Source organism: Capsicum annuum, unplaced genomic scaffold, assembly GCF_002878395.1.
Source record: "Capsicum annuum cultivar UCD-10X-F1 unplaced genomic scaffold, UCD10Xv1.1 ctg997, whole genome shotgun sequence".
Taxonomy (NCBI): domain Eukaryota; kingdom Viridiplantae; phylum Streptophyta; class Magnoliopsida; order Solanales; family Solanaceae; genus Capsicum; species Capsicum annuum.
In genome coordinates, this window is record NW_025896065.1 from 3,067,154 (window position 1) to 3,088,774 (window position 21,621).

General features: G+C 34.6%; 1 pseudogene; it reads right to left on the minus strand.

Moving 5' to 3' along the window:
* Positions 1–9,815: 9,815 nt before the first annotated feature.
* On the minus strand, positions 9,816–12,451 carry LOC124895806 (annotated as a pseudogene).
* Positions 12,452–21,621: the final 9,170 nt, after the last annotated feature.

Sequence of the window (21,621 nt, forward strand, 5' to 3'; positions counted from 1 at the left end):
CAATGTAGCACACAGACATATATGTGGATCAGTACTTTGAGGATGTACTGAGTATATGGGGTGCATGATATAAGTAAAATATATCTCATAATCACCATTGTAAAACAATGCATGCTAGATGTAAATGACTTACATAGGATTAAGAAATCAGAAATCTAAAGATCATAAATCATGAATAGTAAAGCATGTAGCATAAATCTTGTGAGCCATTACACTTAGTTCAGAAAACTGTATTCTTTTCTTATTCTCAAATCATATAGGCTAAGTGAAAAAGGCTCTCCTTTATTTCTGAAAGCTAAAACTGTAATTCTATAACTGAAATATTAAGTAAAATAATATCTGAATAAGTTGTGAGCTTTTACACTTAGTTTTTGAAATCTGGAAAGTACTTTGCCTAAGGCTTTAGAAATCTGAAAGCTTATGCTGCATGGAAAATACTTTATCTCAAGACTTTAAAGAACTAAAATATTTTTTAGAGTGGGGGACATATATTAGGGAGGTTCTTCTAACCGACATGTACACCATATGAGCATCCATAGTGTCTCACGACTATCCCCCATAAGGTTAGGGCTGTTCTACCCTTTCCATCGGAATAGAACAATCTATCTCAGTGATCACTATCTCAGTTATCCATGCATAGTGGAAATAAATATCGCAACCTACGGTGGCACGTAGTTCTAGGGTATGAAATCGGAGTAACTTACCCAAATCGGTGCTAAATCCTAATTCCAGTCTTATGCTCAAAATGTCAAGAAAATTCATGTTAAAAGTAATCTCATGATTCATAAGGAAATTAATTATAAAATCTATAATCTCATATTGTGAAGTGGATTCCAACTCTCGTATGACCAAAAGGTCAAATCTTTCTAAATTTCTTCAAAATAATCAATTCATTGGGTGCATGTAGCATAAAAGTTCTCAAAATCACATTCTAAAATAGGGCGTAATGACCCATAAGTCAATATCAATATATAATATCTCAAAACTTATCTTTATATCATAAATATGCATAAATCATTTGGAAATCGGGAAATTTCAGCTTATTGCACAATAATATCAACATTCTCATTAATTTCAACTACTAAAGCTTTGAAAATCTCATAATCTCATGAACAACAACATAGTGTATAAATTCAACTTCAATTTCATGGGAAAACTTATAAAATCAAATAGCTTTTATAGTAAAAATCTAGTTTTGGGCACTAGATCGAAAGGATTGTTCTTGTTCAAACCCCACATACCTTAATGGTGATAAAATTGTTGAAAGATTGGACCTTCAAGCTTGATTGAAAGAATCCTTGTAGAGAACTTTGAATTCAGAGCTTAACTTCTTGATTTTTGAGAGGTAAACTTAGATTTTGTTCTTGTGAAGAGGGAAAGGGTTTGGGATCCTAACTTGACTGATTTAGGGATGAGGGATTGTAAATAATGTGTTTAAAGTCCCTTATAATGATTTGGAGTGATTAGGGATGGTTTCGGGGCATGAAATGACATCAACACCCTTGATATAAGTCAAAAAAGAGTGTTTTTGGCACTTGGAGTTGACTTAGGCGGTGCTCAAGTAATTGCACAAGCTCGGTTGGTCGGCGCCTAACCACGCCTAAGTTTAGTTGGGAGGCGCCTAACCGATCGCATACCCTTACTGCCTCTCACGAAAATGGACATAACTTTTTTGCTTAGGTATTGGACTAAGGCAAAATTGGTATCGTTGGAAAGCTAATTCGATTCTCTACAATTTGGTTGGTCTAAATATGCCAAAATAACACACATAAATCAAGTTATACTTGTTCAAAGATTCCCCTTGTGAAATCAAACACTAAAACTTGATGGATTCAAAAGCTCTTAACTTGCATTACCTTAATTGAATCCTATGAAAACGTTAAACAGATGACAAGCTCTCTTTTCACTAGGATACTCATTGTAAGTAATGTACTCAATTATGAATTTCAAGATTAGAGGTTTTACACATAGGAAGAACGGTTCATTTTCTAGTTTAGAAGTATACGGGATATTACAATATCTCCCCCTAGGAATCATTCGTCCTCGAATGATGGGTAGGAACTTATTGAAACTTTAAAGTATGGAATAATGTGTCTTTTAACAAAGAATATAGCTGAGCTGAAACTTTAGAAATTCTATCATGAAGCTGAATTCTGAGTTGACTTAACTTATTGACCATCAGGAAACTAATTCATGCTAGGAGTTTAGAAATCACTTGAGATTTCCATGATACAATCATTAATATAGAACTGCGAAGTGATAAATTATTCAGGCACAAATCATGAGACAATGAGACTAAGATTGTACAAAGGGTGCTACACTATCTGAGCTGGTATACTTGGAAAACTGAGGTTATGCTTTGAGCACTTATGAACTGAGTCATGACTAAATAGCTGAATCATAAACATGATGCTTGGACTAAACTGAATTTGCAACTTGCATGGACGTGAATAAATTACCTTAAGAATAGGAAAGATAGAAAAACCGTGGGAACTTCTCTGTCTGATTACTAAACTAAATTGCTATCTATTCGGACTGAATTATATTGAACGCTTATACTTAACTGGAATATTTCTTCAACACTCTTAGCAGGAGGTTATAATAACATTAGGGAAACTGAATCTTGGGTATGGTCTTCGTGAGATATTTGAAGAAGGAATTATCAGTATAGCTATAACTTTGTAACATGGAACATAGGCTTCTTAAACATAAACTAGTTTAGAATTACTAGGCCTAAGACAATGCAACTGCTAGTTTTTCAAACTTAGAAACACTTCTGAAATACTCTTTTCAACTTACTTTCTCCCCTTTAATACCATGCTCATACGGGTTCATATAACTTCATATACTAACGTCTGATCTGAACTAAATTCTCTCACTATGTTCAAGACTAACTTGAATCACAACTTACTACACATAACATTATAACACTAGTATGAACCATGAATTCAATACCCCAAGCATTTTCACAACTTTTCCTCTCTAAGATGATTCTTCTTATTACTTTCGTCTTTAAAAGTTGATCTACGACGGGATTTTGCTCGTCCTTAAAGGTTGATCTAGGAAAAGAATTTTTCTCGTCCCTAAAAGATAATTTAGGACCAAGTATTTCTCATCTCTAAAAGATAATTTAGGACCAGGTAGTTAGTCTAGTTGAGACGAGATATGTCATCACTAAAAGATAATTATGACCAAGCAGTTAGTCTATTTGAGGTGAGATATATCGTCGCTAAAATATAATTATGACCACGTAGTTAGTCTATTTGGGATGAGATATACCGTCGCTAAAAGATAATTAGGATCAGGTAGTTAGTTTATTTGGGAAGAGATATATTGTCGCAAAAGGATAACTAGGACAAGGTAGTTAGTCTATTTGGGATGAGATATATCACCACAAAAGGATAATTAGAATAGAATTTATGGCCATCTCAAAAGGTTTTGTAGTACCGGCTTTATTGCGCCATCCCTATAGAGCTTTTGCAGTGGAGCCTGTTAGGACGGGACTCGACCGGTTTTTTCCCATCCTAAAAAACCAATTGGGACAAGATTAGGACTTTTTGGGACCAGATTTCCCTTCCTTATAGGCTATTTTTCTTGTTGTAGTGTTAGTTGCTACTTGTCACTGGATTGAATTTTTATTTGAAATGACTCAACAAAAATATATACGGACATGAGCGATGAATCTTCGATGAATTAAAAACTATAAAAACTCAAATAAAATAGGACGAAGAAAGAAACAGACTCAAGAGCTAATCAATAAACTTACTAGGTAAATTACTAGTTGTTGAGAATTTTAAGAATTAAGAGATGAAAATACGAATCAAGAAATGAAACTAGATGAATCAAACCTGAGATAAAGGAGTGTTGTAGTGTTGAATTGTGTTGGTGAGATGTTGTTGAATTGTGTTTGAAAGTGACTAAGGCAGCTTGGGGGCATCCCTAGTGCATGCCAAGTGCATGTGAGGCTGTCTTAACCTACTTTAGCAGGTTTGGAGCAGCCCTAGAGCAGGCCAAGAATATGTCATATGCAGAACCCACTGTCTTGGGCTATTTTTGAGCTGCTGCAGCAGTCCAAACACAGACCAAGGGTAGGTCAGCCGGGCAGCTTGCTTAGTTGGTAGTTTGTACTTGTTGTGGCATAAATTTTTCCAAGAACGCAAAAAATTTCAACTTCTCCACGTTAGCTCAGAATGAGTTGACATTTTGAATCTAGGAACTTTTAAAATTCCAAAGTCATTATAAACATCATTTAGCTCATATTCTTCACCAAATTTTCAGGATTTTCAACCCACTTTCTTTTCTTCAAACTCAAGTTCTTATAAATCGTAAAATCTTTAATATTGCTCTGATTTAGCTCAAATTCGATCCTTAGAATCCTATAGTGTTAGAGAACAAGAATCTAACACTAGACATTCAATAAAACAATTAATTCAAAGAATCAAATTTTGACCTAACCCTAAAAATGTGAATAGTAAAAAAAATTATGTTTTATTTATTTTTCAAGACAACAAGACCCAAGATGTACTTTGTGAGAATGAAATCAAGCTCGGCTCTGAAGCCAAATTATACGAAAGTAATCTACAAAGACAAGAACAAATACAAATACTAAAGAAATGACAAAATTGAAATACGAAATGTAATTGGATAAAAAGATAGATGATAGGCAGATAGATAGATTATCACAAGAAGATAGAAAGAAATAAGAACTAATGAGTATATTAAACTAAAAAATATACCAAATCAATTACCAACAAGCAACTAATCTCTTTTTTCGACCGCAAGGGAGTTGAAGCGTCCTTACAAGCACCGTTTCTAAACAAATGTCAACAAAAGCTTTTTCAAGCTATCACTCACTCTCTCAAGAGTTTTCATATCTTCATTATCAAAACAAAAGTAATGAAATAAATATTTTTTTCAATTTCAAGAATTAAGTCAGTTATATTAAAATATTTTTTTTAAAAAATTAGCATCAAGTTGTCAACTCTTTTGAACAAAACCTCTGTCAAGCATTTTACTTTAGGCCTCAAAATCTATTCAGCTGCCCTATACCCTTTTGATGAAATTATGATGTCTTCAAGTACCTCTAGCACCATAAATATCCTATCGAAAGATTCGGAGGCAATTTGGATTGTATTAGATAGCTGATAACAATGAAAAGTAAAAATTCTTGAAGAAATTAAGGTGAGGAAGTTCATAAATCTGTCACAATAGCTTTCATAGAGATTAATAATTACAACCCGAGTAGAAGATACGAAATGTCAAAGCTCTTGAATTATGAAGTCAATAAGAAAGCTACTTTGGAGGAAGGATTTAATGTATTGCTAAACCTATGAAAAAAAAGGAGAGGATCAGATTGATTCTTATATGTGCTTTGCAATGGCTCTTTAGGAAGCCCCAAGAATGGAGTGGGTATGATAACAACTACAAATTCATAATAACATCTAAACATAAGTTTTCCACTAGTTTTAGAAATGTTCTCTTCAATAGAATCCCATGACTTAACATGTTGTGTGTTCTATTTCTTTATATTTATTAGCCATGCATATCATCCCGTAGCCAAAAACATGCTTGAAAATGTCAGCGGATGGCAATACCAATCTCAGGACAAACCGCTCAAAATTTGTGATGACCTTCTTGATCTTCCATACATTTTGTCGATCTATCAATCTGGTTCTTCCCATTGTCTACTTCCTCCAACTTAATCAACTGGTCTTGAAAGTACTTTAGTTCTTCTTCTTAATTCTTTTGAACCTTATGACCTTCTTATTTGCAGAATATCATCAGTAGTTCTTTTGACATAAACTCCTCAGAGACTTTAGCATCTCAATTATGTTGTTTACTAGAACATTTGTTTCTATTATTACATTTCCTATTTCTTTGTCTTCTAGGAGATATGTTGACGTCCCTAGAAATATTTCAAATACAGTTATCTAGCAATTCATCTTCTTCACTTTCCTCAAAAGAATCTGCATCTTGTAGAATATGATGAGAAGGATGACTACCTCCAGCAACTTATAATTCCTAAAAGTGTTGAATATGTAAGATAGTCCAACCTTAAAATTTATTAGTTCCAAGGTTATTAAGATGATCATTGTGTGCAATGTTATTATTTGGAGTACTCATCTAAGTCATAATATGTCCTGCAACTAATGGTGGAACTACAAAGGCTCGGTTAGATACATATGTAGTAGCTACTAAAGCTCAAAGGGGATGTAACCTTCTCTTATCATACCATGTTTTCCCAACTCTTCGATCTCTCACCACCATTTAGACATTATTGGTGGAGTGCACTAGAATTGAGGCCATCATTTTACCCATAGTTTGGTCATTCCCTACAGAGATTAGTTGTTGTTAATAGTCATCTTGTTTCTCCCCATAGAACTCCTTAGATTGTGTTGACACCTCATACGTCAAAGTGTTTAAAGTATCCATTAAGGAATTCAAAATGAGAATTATGCAAACCAAACAAGCAACATATTGTTGCAGTATACCCAAGAATAAATTTTAGGTCAAAGGTAATGAAAACAAAAATCTTGTGCATTTTATTGTTTTACCCTTCTTGTTATTTGAACATTAGTGTTTGTAGTCTGTGGGAGTAGGTGGCATAGTTTTTGAGGCATTTGGTTGTATTTTATGTGATTCTACTTTTACTATGGAAGATTTTAAAATTGGTAGAGTTGACTTTAATTAAAATTTAGAGATTTAGGCATCGGATGAGAATTTTGCCAGTTTTATCAGCTCCACAAAGTAGATTTTGGATCAGTAGCGTGGTTGGTTTAGATCTCAAGGTGATCGAATGTGTTTTAGATAGTTTGATGGGAAGTTGGAGTTTTTTGCCTAGTGTTGACTTTGATCAATACCCTTTCATAAAATATCCCTTGGTAAATATTATGATGTCATTAGTTCTGAAATATCAGTTGGATTGTGATACAATCCAAAACGGTATCAAAATTTAAAGGACTATAACCCAAGGTCAATAAAAAGGTACCAAGCCATGGCATATATGGTGGGCAGGGATATGTTTGTGGAACCATTTTCAAGCTCTCAAGAAGACAACACCATGTGTGGAAGATAGCTTTGAGCCGGGAGATGAATTCATCCCAAGACCTTAACAAGGAAACCAGCCCAAGGGCTACTGGCACTCCCATGATATTAAAGAAATTAAATGTGTTCCAAGGCATCTACATACCATTTAAGGAGTGTTTTAGAGTTCCTAGAAAATACAGGAAGGGTTAAGGGGCCCTGAATAGGTCAAAGGAGGGTGTAAGAGGGCTAAAAAGCCCCCTGGAAGGGACTTGTGCCCCACCGGCGCCAATGGTGTGCCCTACCTGCTTAAAGTAGGTCAAACCATTTGCTTAAACTCCCCATAAGAGCTCAAGTTTTACCCCATCTGCGTAATCAGATGCCAAAGTGGCCTGCACTAGAACAACATATGTAACAAATATCCCAAGACTATAAATACTAGCTATCTTCGGTTATTTTCTTATATTTTTGATGTTTATCGAACGATAAAAACACTTGAGAGAGAGTGTTTGAGAGATTGGAAAAGCTTAAGTTGCATTTTTCTTAGAAATGGTGGGTGTAAGGGCGTATTGATTCCCTTGCATTTAGGTTAAGCGATTGGTGCTTGTTGATAGTTGAATTAGGGGTTTAAGAGTTTACCATACTCTTTAGTTGTTAATTCTTTAATCATCTTTTTTCTATATATTATCTTTCTCAATCTACCCTTTTATCTCTTTACTTTTCGTATTTTAATTTCGTCAATTCTTTAGTGCTTGTGTTTGTTTTTAGTTTCCGTGGTTCAATCTTGTATGTTTAGGTATCATATCCTAGCTTTATTTTATTCCCATGAAGTCTATCTTGGGTATCTCTAGATAGAAAATTAAAAAATTAAAAAATGTCAAAAACATTCTAGATAAAAAAAAGACAAAAAAATTGTGTTTGTGAGCCATTTTTGTTGTTTCTATAATAGTTTCTCCCTCAAGTATTATTAGGGTTGTAACCTTGATATTTATGGCTTGATTGAGTAACTTTGCAAAGAGCCCACCATTGTTGTCATGAACTTGAAGAAAAGAGTTCTTAGTTCAATGGATTTTTTGTTGAAATTTGAGGTTGAAATTTTTGGAGAAGTGTTCACTATATTGATAGGAACAATGGGTTAAATTTTTGTCCCATTTGGAGAAACTTCAAAATTTCACATCACAATACGAGCAGGGGCCCTGGCCGGGATGGGCATTCCAAACCATCAAGGTCGGAGAGACCCCTGTAACGGCCCAACCCACTAATGATATTGTCAGCTCTAGGCCCAGCCCCGCTCGGCTTTAAATGCATCACTATGGAGTAAAGTTTTTCTTACTTATATACCCAATATCTTTTTGTGTTTTGCTGATGTAGAACTCTTTATCATAAGTTGGGGTGTTACATACACCCCCATTATGGACTCAGCGTCCTTGTTGTGGTTCACACCACTGAATGGGAATTGTCTAGACTCAGGATTGAGTTTTTTCCTGCCATACTAGGATTTTCCCAAACTTAGTTTGAACCCTGGCCCATATTGACAAGGCTGACATTGGAGTGGCTCTGACACAATTCTTGTCATGACCCAAGCTATATCCCTGGCCTCAACGGGGAACCCAAACAATTAAGGCCTAATAGACCCCAGTGACGGCCCAACACACTAGTGATATTACCTATTCTGTGCCTGGGCCTAGGCCTGCACGGCTTTAAAACGTGTCACTAGGGAGTAAGGATTTTATTACTTATATACCTAGCATACTCCTGTGTTTTTCTGATATGGGACCCTTATCTTTAGTTAGGGTGTTACATTTGTGTTTTTGAAGCTTGAACAAATATAAAATGATTTTGAAAATATGAAGCAATTGGTTGAATATTAAGGCTTAAAGATGTTTGGAATGTGTTTAAAAGGTTGAAAATTTCTTGAGTTTAAAACTTCATCTTATTCCAAGAAATGGTTAAAGAGTTGGAAATTTTTGGTGTTCATATTGTTCTTGAGGTCTTCATATCCTCAAGATCCTAATTTATCAAAAAGTTGTTGTTTGATCCAAGTAAGAGGAAGAAAATTTGGAAAAAGTGTTGGTACAAAAGCATATTCAGAGTATTAAAGAATATTCCAAGAGAAAAGGAAAAAGAAGGGACCATAAAAGCACATTTTTTGGCCTTGTACAAGCTGAATTTCGGCCGATCTGCTTGTTGGTTTAAAACCGTTAATGGGAAAAAGAGGAATTCAATTCAAAAGCTAGCCGCTAAAACAAAGATGGAGTTTGAAGAAGAGAATATGCAGAGAGACTAATTATTTTCTTGATAAAACACCATCGGTAATTCATCACCAACTTAGCAACTTAAATAGTTGCTATTACAACTAAAAATTGGACAAAGAAACAACCTATTTCTACTAAAATTAAAATAATTAATTAGTTTCCTACCAAAGATTGGACTCCTAATTTAACTAGGATTTGTACGTTAAAATAAGAGCTGGAGGAAAAAGAAAAAAACAGTCGCATACTTAAAGCAACTTTCAACACTCCTCCGTGCTTTATGAAATAAAAACACCAATTCTTTGCTTTAGAAGCTCGAACTTGATGACTGGAAGTAGCTTAGTGAACAGGTCTGGTAGCTGGTTTTCAAACTTGTAGTAGATCAGAGTTACTTCTCCCTTTTGCTGCACTTCTCCCAAGAAATAGAACTTGATGTTGAAATGATTTGTCTTCCTATGAAACACCGGATTGTTTGAGATTGCAATAGCTGCATGGTTATTAACTAGAATCTCACTACTGTCATTCTGTTCCATATGTAAATCACACAGTATCTTTCTGAGCCCTAGTGCTTTGTGATAAAAAAAATGTAATTCCTCTCTCCTTCTCCCAGGTCTTTATCTTGGTAGCCAAGTACTCAATGGGGCATAGTATTTTGCTGACAAAAATACGTGCTTTTCTGAATGTTTTAAATTGATGTGGACACCTTTCCCTAGAGCTGTAATGATTTTCATCCTTTTCATACTCATCAAGCCATCTTTCCTCTTGGGATGCATGTTTCCACTTCTCTATTTTATCCAAAATAGTTTTCTTGCTAGCAGCTTCCTCTTTGGCTTTCACCACCTGATCATCCATGCTTGAAAGTAGACCAGAGAGATCACTTCCATACTCCATAAGATGGATTAAACTCTGGCAAGCAGTCTCACTATCTATATCCATATGAAAACTCCTGTAGATTTCCTCGAGCTCATTTTGTCTCTTAAATATCAATTCTCTCAGCTTAATGGTGTTTAGAGCACTTAAACGCTCAACTTCTACTTCAGCCTATTCAATAACGTGAATGGCAATGGATCATTGTCTAGTTATGTCATCAATAGAGAAAGAAACTAAGTAAGTGATATGGTTAAACCTCAATTGTTCCTCCATTGGAATTTCCATGAGGTTTCAAAGTTCTATTAGAGAGCTGCCAAGATCTTAAATTCTTTCTAGTCGTTGCTGCTTCAATTGCTTTAGTGAATTGACTTCACTTGTCAAGTTAGAAAGTGTTTCATTGCTTATGCTCTTTGATTGTCCATTTAAATGATTCTCCAAGCTTGGATTGATATTTGCTATTATCTTCTTGAAATTAAGTGACACAACTATTGTAAGCTCATGAATTGTGCTCATATAGCTATTCACTGAAGATCTAGAAGATGTGACTTCAGTTCTGCCAATCTCTTGGCTGTCAATACTTGTTCATTTACTTGAATAGCCAATTTTTTCTTAAGGGTACCTTTCATCTTTCCAGACAATGGCAAAGAAACTTGTTCTCCAAGGCCAGAAACAAGTTTGGAAATTTTTGCCTCTTTCTCAGATTCGGAATTATTTTTTTTTAGATTTAGATTTTCAGGGTTGTAGTCATCATCCTCTGAGTCATCTGATGGAAGTCCAAAAATAACATCTAGCTTCTCCCTAGACGCAACAGCAGTAGCTTCCTTGGAATATACTTTCTCCCAGTTGTCAGTGACAAAATGGTCTGTTCATTGAAGATCATTACGCAACTCAATACAGTCAACTTTGCAATCGCAACTAGAACAAATCCAGTATTTATCATCAAGTGGGATTTCTTCTTTTAGTAGAGGTAGCTCTACACACAACTAGTGAAATTCACGCTCTTCTTCCAGTGGATTTAATAAGAAACTTCTGCCTCTCATTTTGACTTTAAATAGGTCTTGTATAGATGCTTCCTTGACAGTGTTTATCTTTGAAATACAATTTGAAACCTTTTTCTAATAACTAACCCATACTTAACAAGTTCTGCTCCAAATCGGGTATATAAAGAACATCAGAAATTATTTTAGTGCCAGATTGTGTTCAACTAGAATATAACAACCATGGCCAATTCTAACTTTTGTAACTTTAGTATGCCTTAAATATTTTTAAAATATCTTTATTGCAAGTCATATGATTTGTGCATCCGCTATCGATCAGCCATGACTCGGTTGAGATACTTTTTGTAAAACATAATGCGACAAAGAGATAATCTTCTTCCTGTTCAACAACAACTCAAGCCTCTACATCTTGCTGCTAAGTTTTGTTTATATAGATGATTTCTTCAACCCAAGCTGATTGCACTTAGTGTACTTAGCATCATGCCTTTCCCAACACCTGAAAGGTGTATGTTTGAGCTTGCCGCAATGCTTACAAGGAGGGTAGTTTCCTCTGAAACCACCTATTTTATTTTTGTTGTTATGCACTGCACCTTCTTTATCAGTTGGTTGGTACTTCTTATTCTTCTTCTTCTTAGAACGTCCATCATTGTGATGCTTGGCTAGTATGGCACCTTCGATAACTCCTCCTTATCTCATAACACATCGTTGCTCTTGTACTTGGAAAGAACTTAAGAGCTCTGCAAGTTTGATCTTTGACAATTCCTTAGCCTATTATAAGGTTTTTATGGTAGCCTCAAATATTTCAGGTGCCATTACTAGGATTTTGTCAATGATCCTTGAATCATTGAAAGTGGAACTCAACAATCTAATCCGATTTGCTAAATTAAGAAGTCTTTCAGAGTACTCCTTTATGGTTTCACTTTCTTTCATCATTTGCAGCCCAAAATCACGTACCAGATTCAACATTTGCATCCCTCGAATCCTTTCATCTCCTTCATGCTCAGTCTTGAGATAATCCCATACCTTTTTCACTAATTTTAGAGACATGATACGAGTAAGGATATTAGATAAAACTACAGTAAATAAGCATGCCATTTCCTTTGATTTCCTAGTATTTCTCTCCTTGTGAGATTTAATCTGTGCTACCATGGGATTTTTCAGGAAGGGAGTTATCTCGTATTCATCTTCAACAGCTCCCCATAGATCCAAAGATTGCAGATATGTCCGTATTCTAACTATCCAAATTTGATAACTTTCTCCATTGAAATTTGGTGGTTGCATTAAAGAAAAATTTTCTTCTCTATTCATGGTATCCACTGGATCAGATTGATGCACACACTCACAGGTCCCTTAAGATTAAAGCTCCAATACCAATTGGTGGTTTAAAACCATTAAAGGGAAATAACAGGAATTCAATTCAAAATATAGTCGCTAGAATAGAGATGGATTTTGAAGAAGAGAATATGCATAGAGACAAATTATTTTCTAGTTAAAAGACCGTCTGTAATTGATCACCAACTTAGCAACTTAAATAGTTGCTATTACAACTAAAACTAGGACAAAGAAACAACCTATTTCCACCAAAATTAAAATAATTAATTAGTTTCCTTCCAAAGATAGGACTCCTAATTAAACAAGGATTTTTATGCCAAAAAACGAGCTGGAGAAAAAAAAGAAAATAATTGTTGCATTCTTAAAGCAACTTTCAACACTGCCTTATATCTTCCTTGGAGCTGCAGCTGGCTTGCTAAAGCAGGACCAAGGTATCTCAAAATAGTAGATTATGTGTTGGAGGTATGCCTCTTGTTCTCCAGGTCAGCTCCACATCCACTTAAACATGTTCCAGCACAAAACAAACCATTCCAACTCACGTTTTGTAAGGTTCAACCATTTAACTTCATTTCTTTATTCTTAAATCCATTTTTGATTCTTAAACACTAATTAAAAACTAATAAATAATCTATTTGTTTATTAATTAGCTTTTGAATCAGATTTTTTATTGTGCATTTTTCTCTTTTGTTTTTGTTGTTGTTTCTTGATTCAAGTTTGACAGTTTGTTTTTGAGTTTTAATTTATATTTCAAACAAGAATCCATTCTGTCCACAAGTAGATATTGCGACCCTATGTACCACCAGAGTATAAACAATCTTCAACATTTGTCGATCCAATTGTGAAGTCTACAAAGGTGAGAATTTTTAGGAGTGTGGTGAGAAACTTTTACTAATAATCTTGTTTGTTCATTTTGTAGGTACAAGGAGTTACACGTAATTATGTCTTCGGTAGCATCGAATATATATGACTATGACATTGGGGACTATGATTGTGGAGAACAAAGTTATGACTATAACGAAGATGGGGATTATGGAGGCTTTGAATATAGCCATGATCAAAAGTTGTGTGAGAATGAGGGAAACTATTTCGTAAGACAATATGAGATGAATTATGATCCTAGTTCCTATAGAGATTATGAATATGATAAAGAACCATGTGATGGTTCTTATGAGGTAGAAGGGGCATGTGAGGAGCATTACACTTCCCACTCCAATCATGAAGATGATTAAAAGAATAACCATTCATTTTATGCAGCTTCTAATGGTTATGGTTAGAGTGCACATGTGAGTTATGAAGATTCATTTTCCTCATCTTGTGGTACTTCTTATAAAATACAAAGTGGTGTGATTGGTTATGCTACCTATAGAAGAGATCGACCCATGGGAAGAAAAGAGTGCGCATATGCAAAGACTAGAAATACTACATCTTATCCTTCTTGTTCTCATACCAAAATGTTTGGAAATGGGAACAAAGATAAATATGGAGGATATAACATAAACCATGATTATTCGTATGCTAGTGTGGAGAGTATAACCTTTTGTTTAGGTGATAACTTTGGGGAAAAAGATTTTTGTCTAGAGCCCGGTCTGTAGACACTCTATCTATTTGACCCCAATGAATAATTTGAATGTGCTTATTTTTATATACCCAACACGGGGCTTGATTAATATGTCAAGCAAGGTTTGATTCAGTATGGTGGTATCCTTACCTACCATGAAAAGTCTTTCTTGGGGACATACTTGCAAGTTTGGGTATGAAGATACTCCATTTTGATGTGCCCGAATGATTTATAAAGAAGGAACTTTTCAAAGAATATATCATTTAAAGAATCTAAAATTAGGTTTAAGCAAGTTAGACGGTTACCCAAAGATGGAACGAGTCAAATGACTCATTTTGAAACTATGATTTACTGACATGAGTTTATGATACTCGAAAGGGAAATTGTATGCTGGTGATGGCCCAATGGCGTAGTAGAGAAGTAGAGACTCCAACCCTTGTGGCAAACATGGATTGGGGGCTTGAGTGCCTAGTCGAGGGCGGATGTACCATCTGGCTACGAGAAAGATAAAGAGTAGAGTCATGAATTGTAGAATGTGTTTCTAATGTTTCAGATTATGCCCATGTGTTTTCAACCATTTCAAGATGATATGAGATTTATGAAATGCTCTAACGTTCGTTTTACAAAAATGCATATTTTGTTTTTTTGGGATTGTTCTTTGTACCAACACAATTGTATTGAAACCCTATATTTTAGGGTCTGAGACTCAGTCTAGGGATCTTCCTAAACCATAGATTTGTCAGACAAAAGTGTACAGTTGGTGAACCTTCTCTATTTTGGAAGGCTTTTTTTGATTCATGGTCTGACTAGGGCCTTGCCCCAGTTTTGTTTAAGACATATGTTGGATCTTATAATGTTAGACATTTCGCAAATGGGTGTCATGTGTTTTCAATATTAAGAATTTCTTTCCAAATTGTTCATGTGTAATGATATTGGCCATGGTTCCATTTTGTATATTTTTATCGCAAATTCTACATACTGTATGAATGTTATGCATGATTTCCAGAAAGAAAGGGGCATCCGAGCCTTCATGGTTAGGAATGCTCATTACGGCCAGGGCCCCTACTCGAATCTTGAAAAACATTGTATCAGAGCACAGTTCATGGTCCCAAGATGTATGGAAAATCACGTCAGGTAGATTCCTACATACGGGTGTGTTGCACACCACACTTATAATTAGGAGGCTATAAGGTATTTAGGAATGTTTCTCTTTCTTAATGTTCTAGTTCGTGTTATAAAGTCAGAATGTTCCTCTTTCATACACTAGTTTGTGCTATGGTGTCATCTATAAGAAAGTAAAGTTATCCCATTTCTTTCCCTACTCTGATGTTCTTAGATATGTCTCATTGTTGAGGCAATTCAAGTGAAGAAGCTTAGAATCTAAATGATGTAGTCCTTTCAGATTTAGTCATGAATGATTATGAAATTGCACAAGGACTTGAGAGGAGTCCATAAGTGCTTTAAAGAGTATTGGCTTGAGTTTATACCCCTATCTATGTCAATCGTGTGTTTGAGCCTAATGTATGAAGCATATTCGGTCTCGTTGAAAATTGTTATTGCAGCTGTCATGCTTAAGGATAGTGATATATGTGAGAATGTTTGAACAATATTTCCACCGAGTAGTAGTATGTGCTAAGGTGTCATACCCTATTGGTAGTAAGAAGATCTCTAAGTTAGTTATATGATGTCACATGCTTAGAAGTCGTAACGAGGGTGCCTTTTGCATAAGAAAACTAGTTTAGTTGTATAACCGTTGATTGAGGGATGGTTTTCCATTTCATAGTGATAGACTAATGTGTTAGCAATATTTGTAGGTTGTACAATAATCTGTGAATTAAGTGGCTGGCTATGATTATTATTTATTCAAAATAGGAAAGGATCATAGAATTGATATGTATGGTGGTTGTAGAAATCATCAATAGGTTGTACACTAAAAAGGGTAGATTCGTCAGCAAGTTACATGTATAGACTAACTTGGGGGAAAACTTAGTGTTATTAAAGGAATTTTGAAATTTTTCTAAATGTGTGCATGGGTAAGTAGACTTAATGTGAAAAAGTAAAATATGTTGATAAGATTGCAATGGGTTATATTATAATATTAAGATTGACTATCCCCATTATGTGACTTTACCCCCTTGATTATCTTTTCTATAGTCGTTGTAAAATAGTACTATATATGAGAAGGTATGTAGCCGATTTTGAGGTATCATAGTGATGTCGGGGGGGATGTGATTGTACGTAGTAATTTAGTGAAATGAGATATTTGGGTTGATTCGCCAATTTGATGGACTAGTGTAGTATATGACATGTTTCATCGGTGTTACATGATTAGTGTTAGCAAATAGTTTTGAACTTTATATGTCAAGTATAGTGGTAAGAATAGTAACTCCAGATTGATAAATCATGTTTTGTGGGAATGAATTAGTTGGCTTGGTGTATTGTTTGAAATAGCCTAGGTTGGCAACTTGCCGAATAAGGAGTGGATAATTGTGATATATATAGTCATGAGGACTAGTGCAAGAACGATGATTCGTGGTTGAGTTATTAAGCGGATAAGAGCAGGGGTATATAAGAATAAGTTGAACTACTCCCCAGGTAGCATGTTGTTATATAAATTTTTATGTGTATAAGTGTTTTACGTACCTAGTTTGTATTCTTGAAATTGTAGTATAGAAAAATCTGGTGAATTATTGTACGGTGTTCGTTAGAGTTGAGTTGAGGAAAATATAGGTAGGAAATGTGAGCCTTGGGTATGGTTTTACAAATTTTGTTGATTTTTAAGTTATGTGATTAGAGGTGTAATGCAACTATTCTAAGGAGTTGAAGATAGAGCGTTAAGTGATTGGAAGCGTGGATGTCCATGCCCATAATAATGTAAGTCATAAGTTGGTGGCTTTGGGGGTTAGAGGAAGTTATGATTAGTGTTCCTGAATGGATCTCCTAGAAAGAATTTAGTATCTTTGAATTAGAAATTAATGAGAGGAGTTTGTATTCAAGTATATACTGATGCCCCCCTTGTGCTAAAGAGTATAGATATGTATGATCATGACAGTGGGAGTTGTAGAGTGATGGATATAGAGGATAGCGAAAGTTAAGTGTAGCATTTTCAGAAGTAAGGCTTTTAGAGTATAGTTTATCAGGAAGAGTTTAACGTTTATGTGCATGTTGATATACCTTTTGTGTTGAGAGTTGTAGCTATGTATTTGTTGTGAGCTTATGTCCGCAAGTCTAGGATTGTGACTTTGATCAAATTGGGAGATGATGGATTAAAATAGTTCACAAATTTTCTCATTGTGGCAAGTTTATGGAAGAGTACTGATAAACCGATTCCTATTGAAGCATATTCCTCCTACTGCAATTTAAGAGTTCATTCTACCAATGTCTTATGTATTCAAGCCCTGCAATGTTTAATTTTTGAGCTTTCTATGTAAGTCATATCATGTTACGACCTCCAAACTAAAAGCAATGATTTCTTGGTAAGTCCAGTATTTCATCTATTCAAGATCTATGATATGATGATCATGATCCATAAAAAAAATCCATATCTTATAACATGCTTTGTTCAAAGAAAAATTATGCTTTCTATATGTTACCGATTCATGCTATGTCGGGTCTAGCCTAATGAGAAAAAGTTTATACAAACTCATCACTATGTTCGGTTTTTAACTGAGGAGCAATGGCTCCAAGTATAAATCCTTGCCTCAATCCTCGACTTCAGGAATTCTGGCCTTATGTTATACAACTCTTGATGTGTGCACTCATGTTTTCACACCATGCCAAGTCCTAAGAAATCATGTTGTGTTGTGTTTATGCCGAATGACTCTTTACTTATGATCCAAACACTTGATATATGAAACCCTTTGTGTCTATTCAATCATATTTTCACCTTATGCCCCTCCCTGTGTAGTGCAACAAGTGTGAGTTATGATCTAATAAGTGTTACTTCCCTTCATGATGCTTATGCTCGGGTCCCTCAGTGACCCTCCGTATGTTAGTATGATGGTAGTTGTGGAAGCGTGGTGATGTTTTAGATAGGGGATAAGATGTTCTTAAAGGTGCAAAAGTTTAAGTGATTTCATGATCTAAGGTTATAGGAAAAGGGGGAAGAAGGATATGAACTTCCACTACGTGAAATAGTTAGGAAGTTGATATGTGGAGAAAATCTTGGTGAGTGATTGAATTTGCTGGTCTTAGTGGGGAGATCCATGAATTGGGAGTAGTAATGATAGGCTTGAATTTTTTCATTAATGAAAATGCAAAATAATGTGTTATGTGGTTGCTATTCCTTAATTTAAAACTTGAGTGTGCATGACGGTAGTGATAAGGTGAAGTAATCTTCTTAATGAGATGTAGAGCATAGGGTCCCATAGCTTAAGCTAGAACCTTTTTTTCTGAGGTAGGCTTCAACATAGGAGTATGATAGAGTTAGACTCAAGCTCTTGCAGTCATGTATGTAGTGGGGAAATTATATGATTAAGATGCTGAAATGTGGTATTCAGAGTTGAAATCATTGTGGAGAGGCGTCACAAAAATTTTAAGGCTATTAGACGTATCTTTTGAGTTAGAGAATGTTTCTATTCTATTCTTATGACCCACGGGAATCTCATCTCATTTATTGTATGAATATTAATCAGGCCAAGGATTCTTAGAAAAGTTCATGCCTTATAGTGTGTTGATCATGTGACATAAAACACATGCCAAGATCATGTCGATGTCATGTTTGGTTATCTCATAAGTTGTGCCTACACAATTTATTTGGTGATGCTGTAAAGCTGTTCTTGATGTCTACATATATTTCATTGAGGGAAATAAAATTCCTAATGTAAGATTACGTCCATTATTCCATACTTCAATATCTTCAACAAAATCCTAACCATCATTCGAGGACGAATGATTCTACTGGGAAGATAATTTAACACCTTGCATTTTTCGGGCTAGAATGTAAACCGTCATTGCTACGCATAATAATTCCAAATTCCAATAAATCCTATGCAAATTAAGTGTGTTAATCAATTATGTAGTGTGGGAATCTAGTTGGGCATGAAATGAGATCATAGAGGTCCCTTAACTCTAAGGCGAGTTGAAAGCCTTCCTATCGATTGAGTTTTAGTGAGCATCTAAACTTAGGTAAAATTCCATCGACCACAACTTTTATAATATATTGAATTAGGGGGCCTAATATATATCAAATAAAAGATCTTTGTGTCTTATTTTCAACGCCACTGGTTTCGCCTTAATCTGATAACGGAGTAGAAAGTCATGTTGATTTTACTTTGTCTGCCAAAATGTGATGATGAGGCTGACAACCTATCAACTAGGTGATGGCCCATCATCCCTACTTGTCAGCCTAGGTCAGAATGTGGTAAAATCCATCCCAAAAGTGACGGCCTAGATGACGGCCTATCACCTGAGTGACGGCCCACCAACCTTGGTCGTCAACTGATGAAGTTTTGCTACTTTTTTGGTTTGTTTAGGGGTATTTTGGTCTTTTTCTCACTCCAAAAACCTTTCACATGAATTTTATTACAATCTAAACATTATTAATCAATCACTAGTATACATACCTGCACGATGTGCAGACAATTCTTAGGAAAGTAATCTGCATAAAAATAGTATCCATGAAAATTGTAAAAACATAAAGACTATTCCCATAATTCATTTTGTATTATCTTTATTGAGAAATAATGTTTTCCTTGTGATGAATTGTCACAATCATTACACTTGCATTTGACGACATTAAATATGCCATCCATAACCAATACCTCTACAATATCGGACAAAAATCTAAAGAGCGGAAGCAAAATTGATCAATCATCTTTTAATATGCAAGATACAAATCACTCTTAGGACTCATTGTTTGGATATCTTGACAACATTAATATTGACTTGCAAAGCTCATCATAGGAACAATTCATTATTCTGCTAATTGGACATCTATACTACATACCAATAAAACTCTCATGAGCTCTGTTGAAAAAAGAAAATTAAATCTGGCAAACATCATAAAATGAAATCATGCTCAATTTCTAAATGAGTGAGCAAGATCAATATTTACCAAACAAACTCAAGAATGTACGATAAAAAATTTCTTTGTTGTTGACTGAGCTCCATCAAAGTATTTTCTGCAAAAGGAGAAGACTTCAAAAGGTGATACCCTTTCCCACTTCTTGCAAGTTAAGAATAATAATTAACTTTGAGTTGCCTCAAGAAGCTTATATGCAACAACGTTGAACCAAATAAAGCAAATAAGATATGGATATATACATATCGATAAGGAAACTTTAAAAAATCATTATTGTCAATGAATAGCTTCATTACACCGGCTTCATTGATTCAAATACTATAGTTATCTAAACCAATCTCCACAAACGTTATAATAACATTTAGATCTGAAACAATTACACCCATGTACTTGTGAGCATGACCAAATTCCAACATTACAACTTTCTTTGATCTTCCCATCCACTATGAAGAGTAATATTTATCAAAGGATATTCATAATAAAACAGTTTAAAATCACAACATCTTATCCAAAATGGAGGTAGCTATTTCACTTTTTGAATTCTAGGGTACTATTAGCTTCCCACCTTTTCACTAATTTGAAACCTGACATAGCATAGAGACAAACTTAGTTGATCAAATGAATAGTTAGCGAATACTGCAACAATTTTCTATAGTTTCTATTGTAAGTTTTAAACTTTAGACTCATTCTCATTTATCGTTGTGTTAGTTTAAAGAAAATGTTATTGTTGTCTCACAAAATATTTAAAATCATAGAGTACTGTGCGAAGAATAAACTTGCATTAAAATGTTCGTTAATCAAATACAACTCGAGGGAACTATAACAGAACATATATCAAACATCTATATGTAATCTAGATATAAAGGGAAGGGAAATGGAGAAACACGTCTTATCTTGATTCCACTGGAATCTAAAATATAAACTAATCATTTCATTCCATTAGTCAGTTGTTTGTTAGAATTTTTATCTGGTGAGTTTTTATGAAAACTATGTTAGTTTGTATGAAAACCACATGGAAGGAACATACAAGAAATTGGCACACTGAGATATACAATCATAATTTAAAGGTTAAACTCTAACAAACTAAGGATGTCCACATAATATTTGAAAGCCTCAACACATGTTCTTGTACTATTTTATTCCAAAAAAAATAAACCTATTTACGGAATACTTCCGTCACTCTTCACTTTTTGACAGTATATCCCCTTTAGATAAATAATAAGTCTATTTGGTTTTCAATTTCAACCTAGAACTCATTTATCAAAAATAAATATTTGTTGTCGATGAAAGCTGATCAAAATTCCAACCAACCAAGATATCAAAAAGATAAATACGTCTATTGAAACTCGAAAAATGGAAAAACTTCTGAATGAAAACCTTAAATCTATGCATTATTAAATAAGATCTATATGCCAGACAATTGAATTAACATATGTTATTGCACAAGGAGTTCCATAGTTCAACGCTTAGATGATGCGTTTGTATATGAATTTTTACTCCATTATTTGGAAGATTAAAATATGAAGTTGTTCGGTAAATAATTTCGATAAAATAAAAGACAGAGAA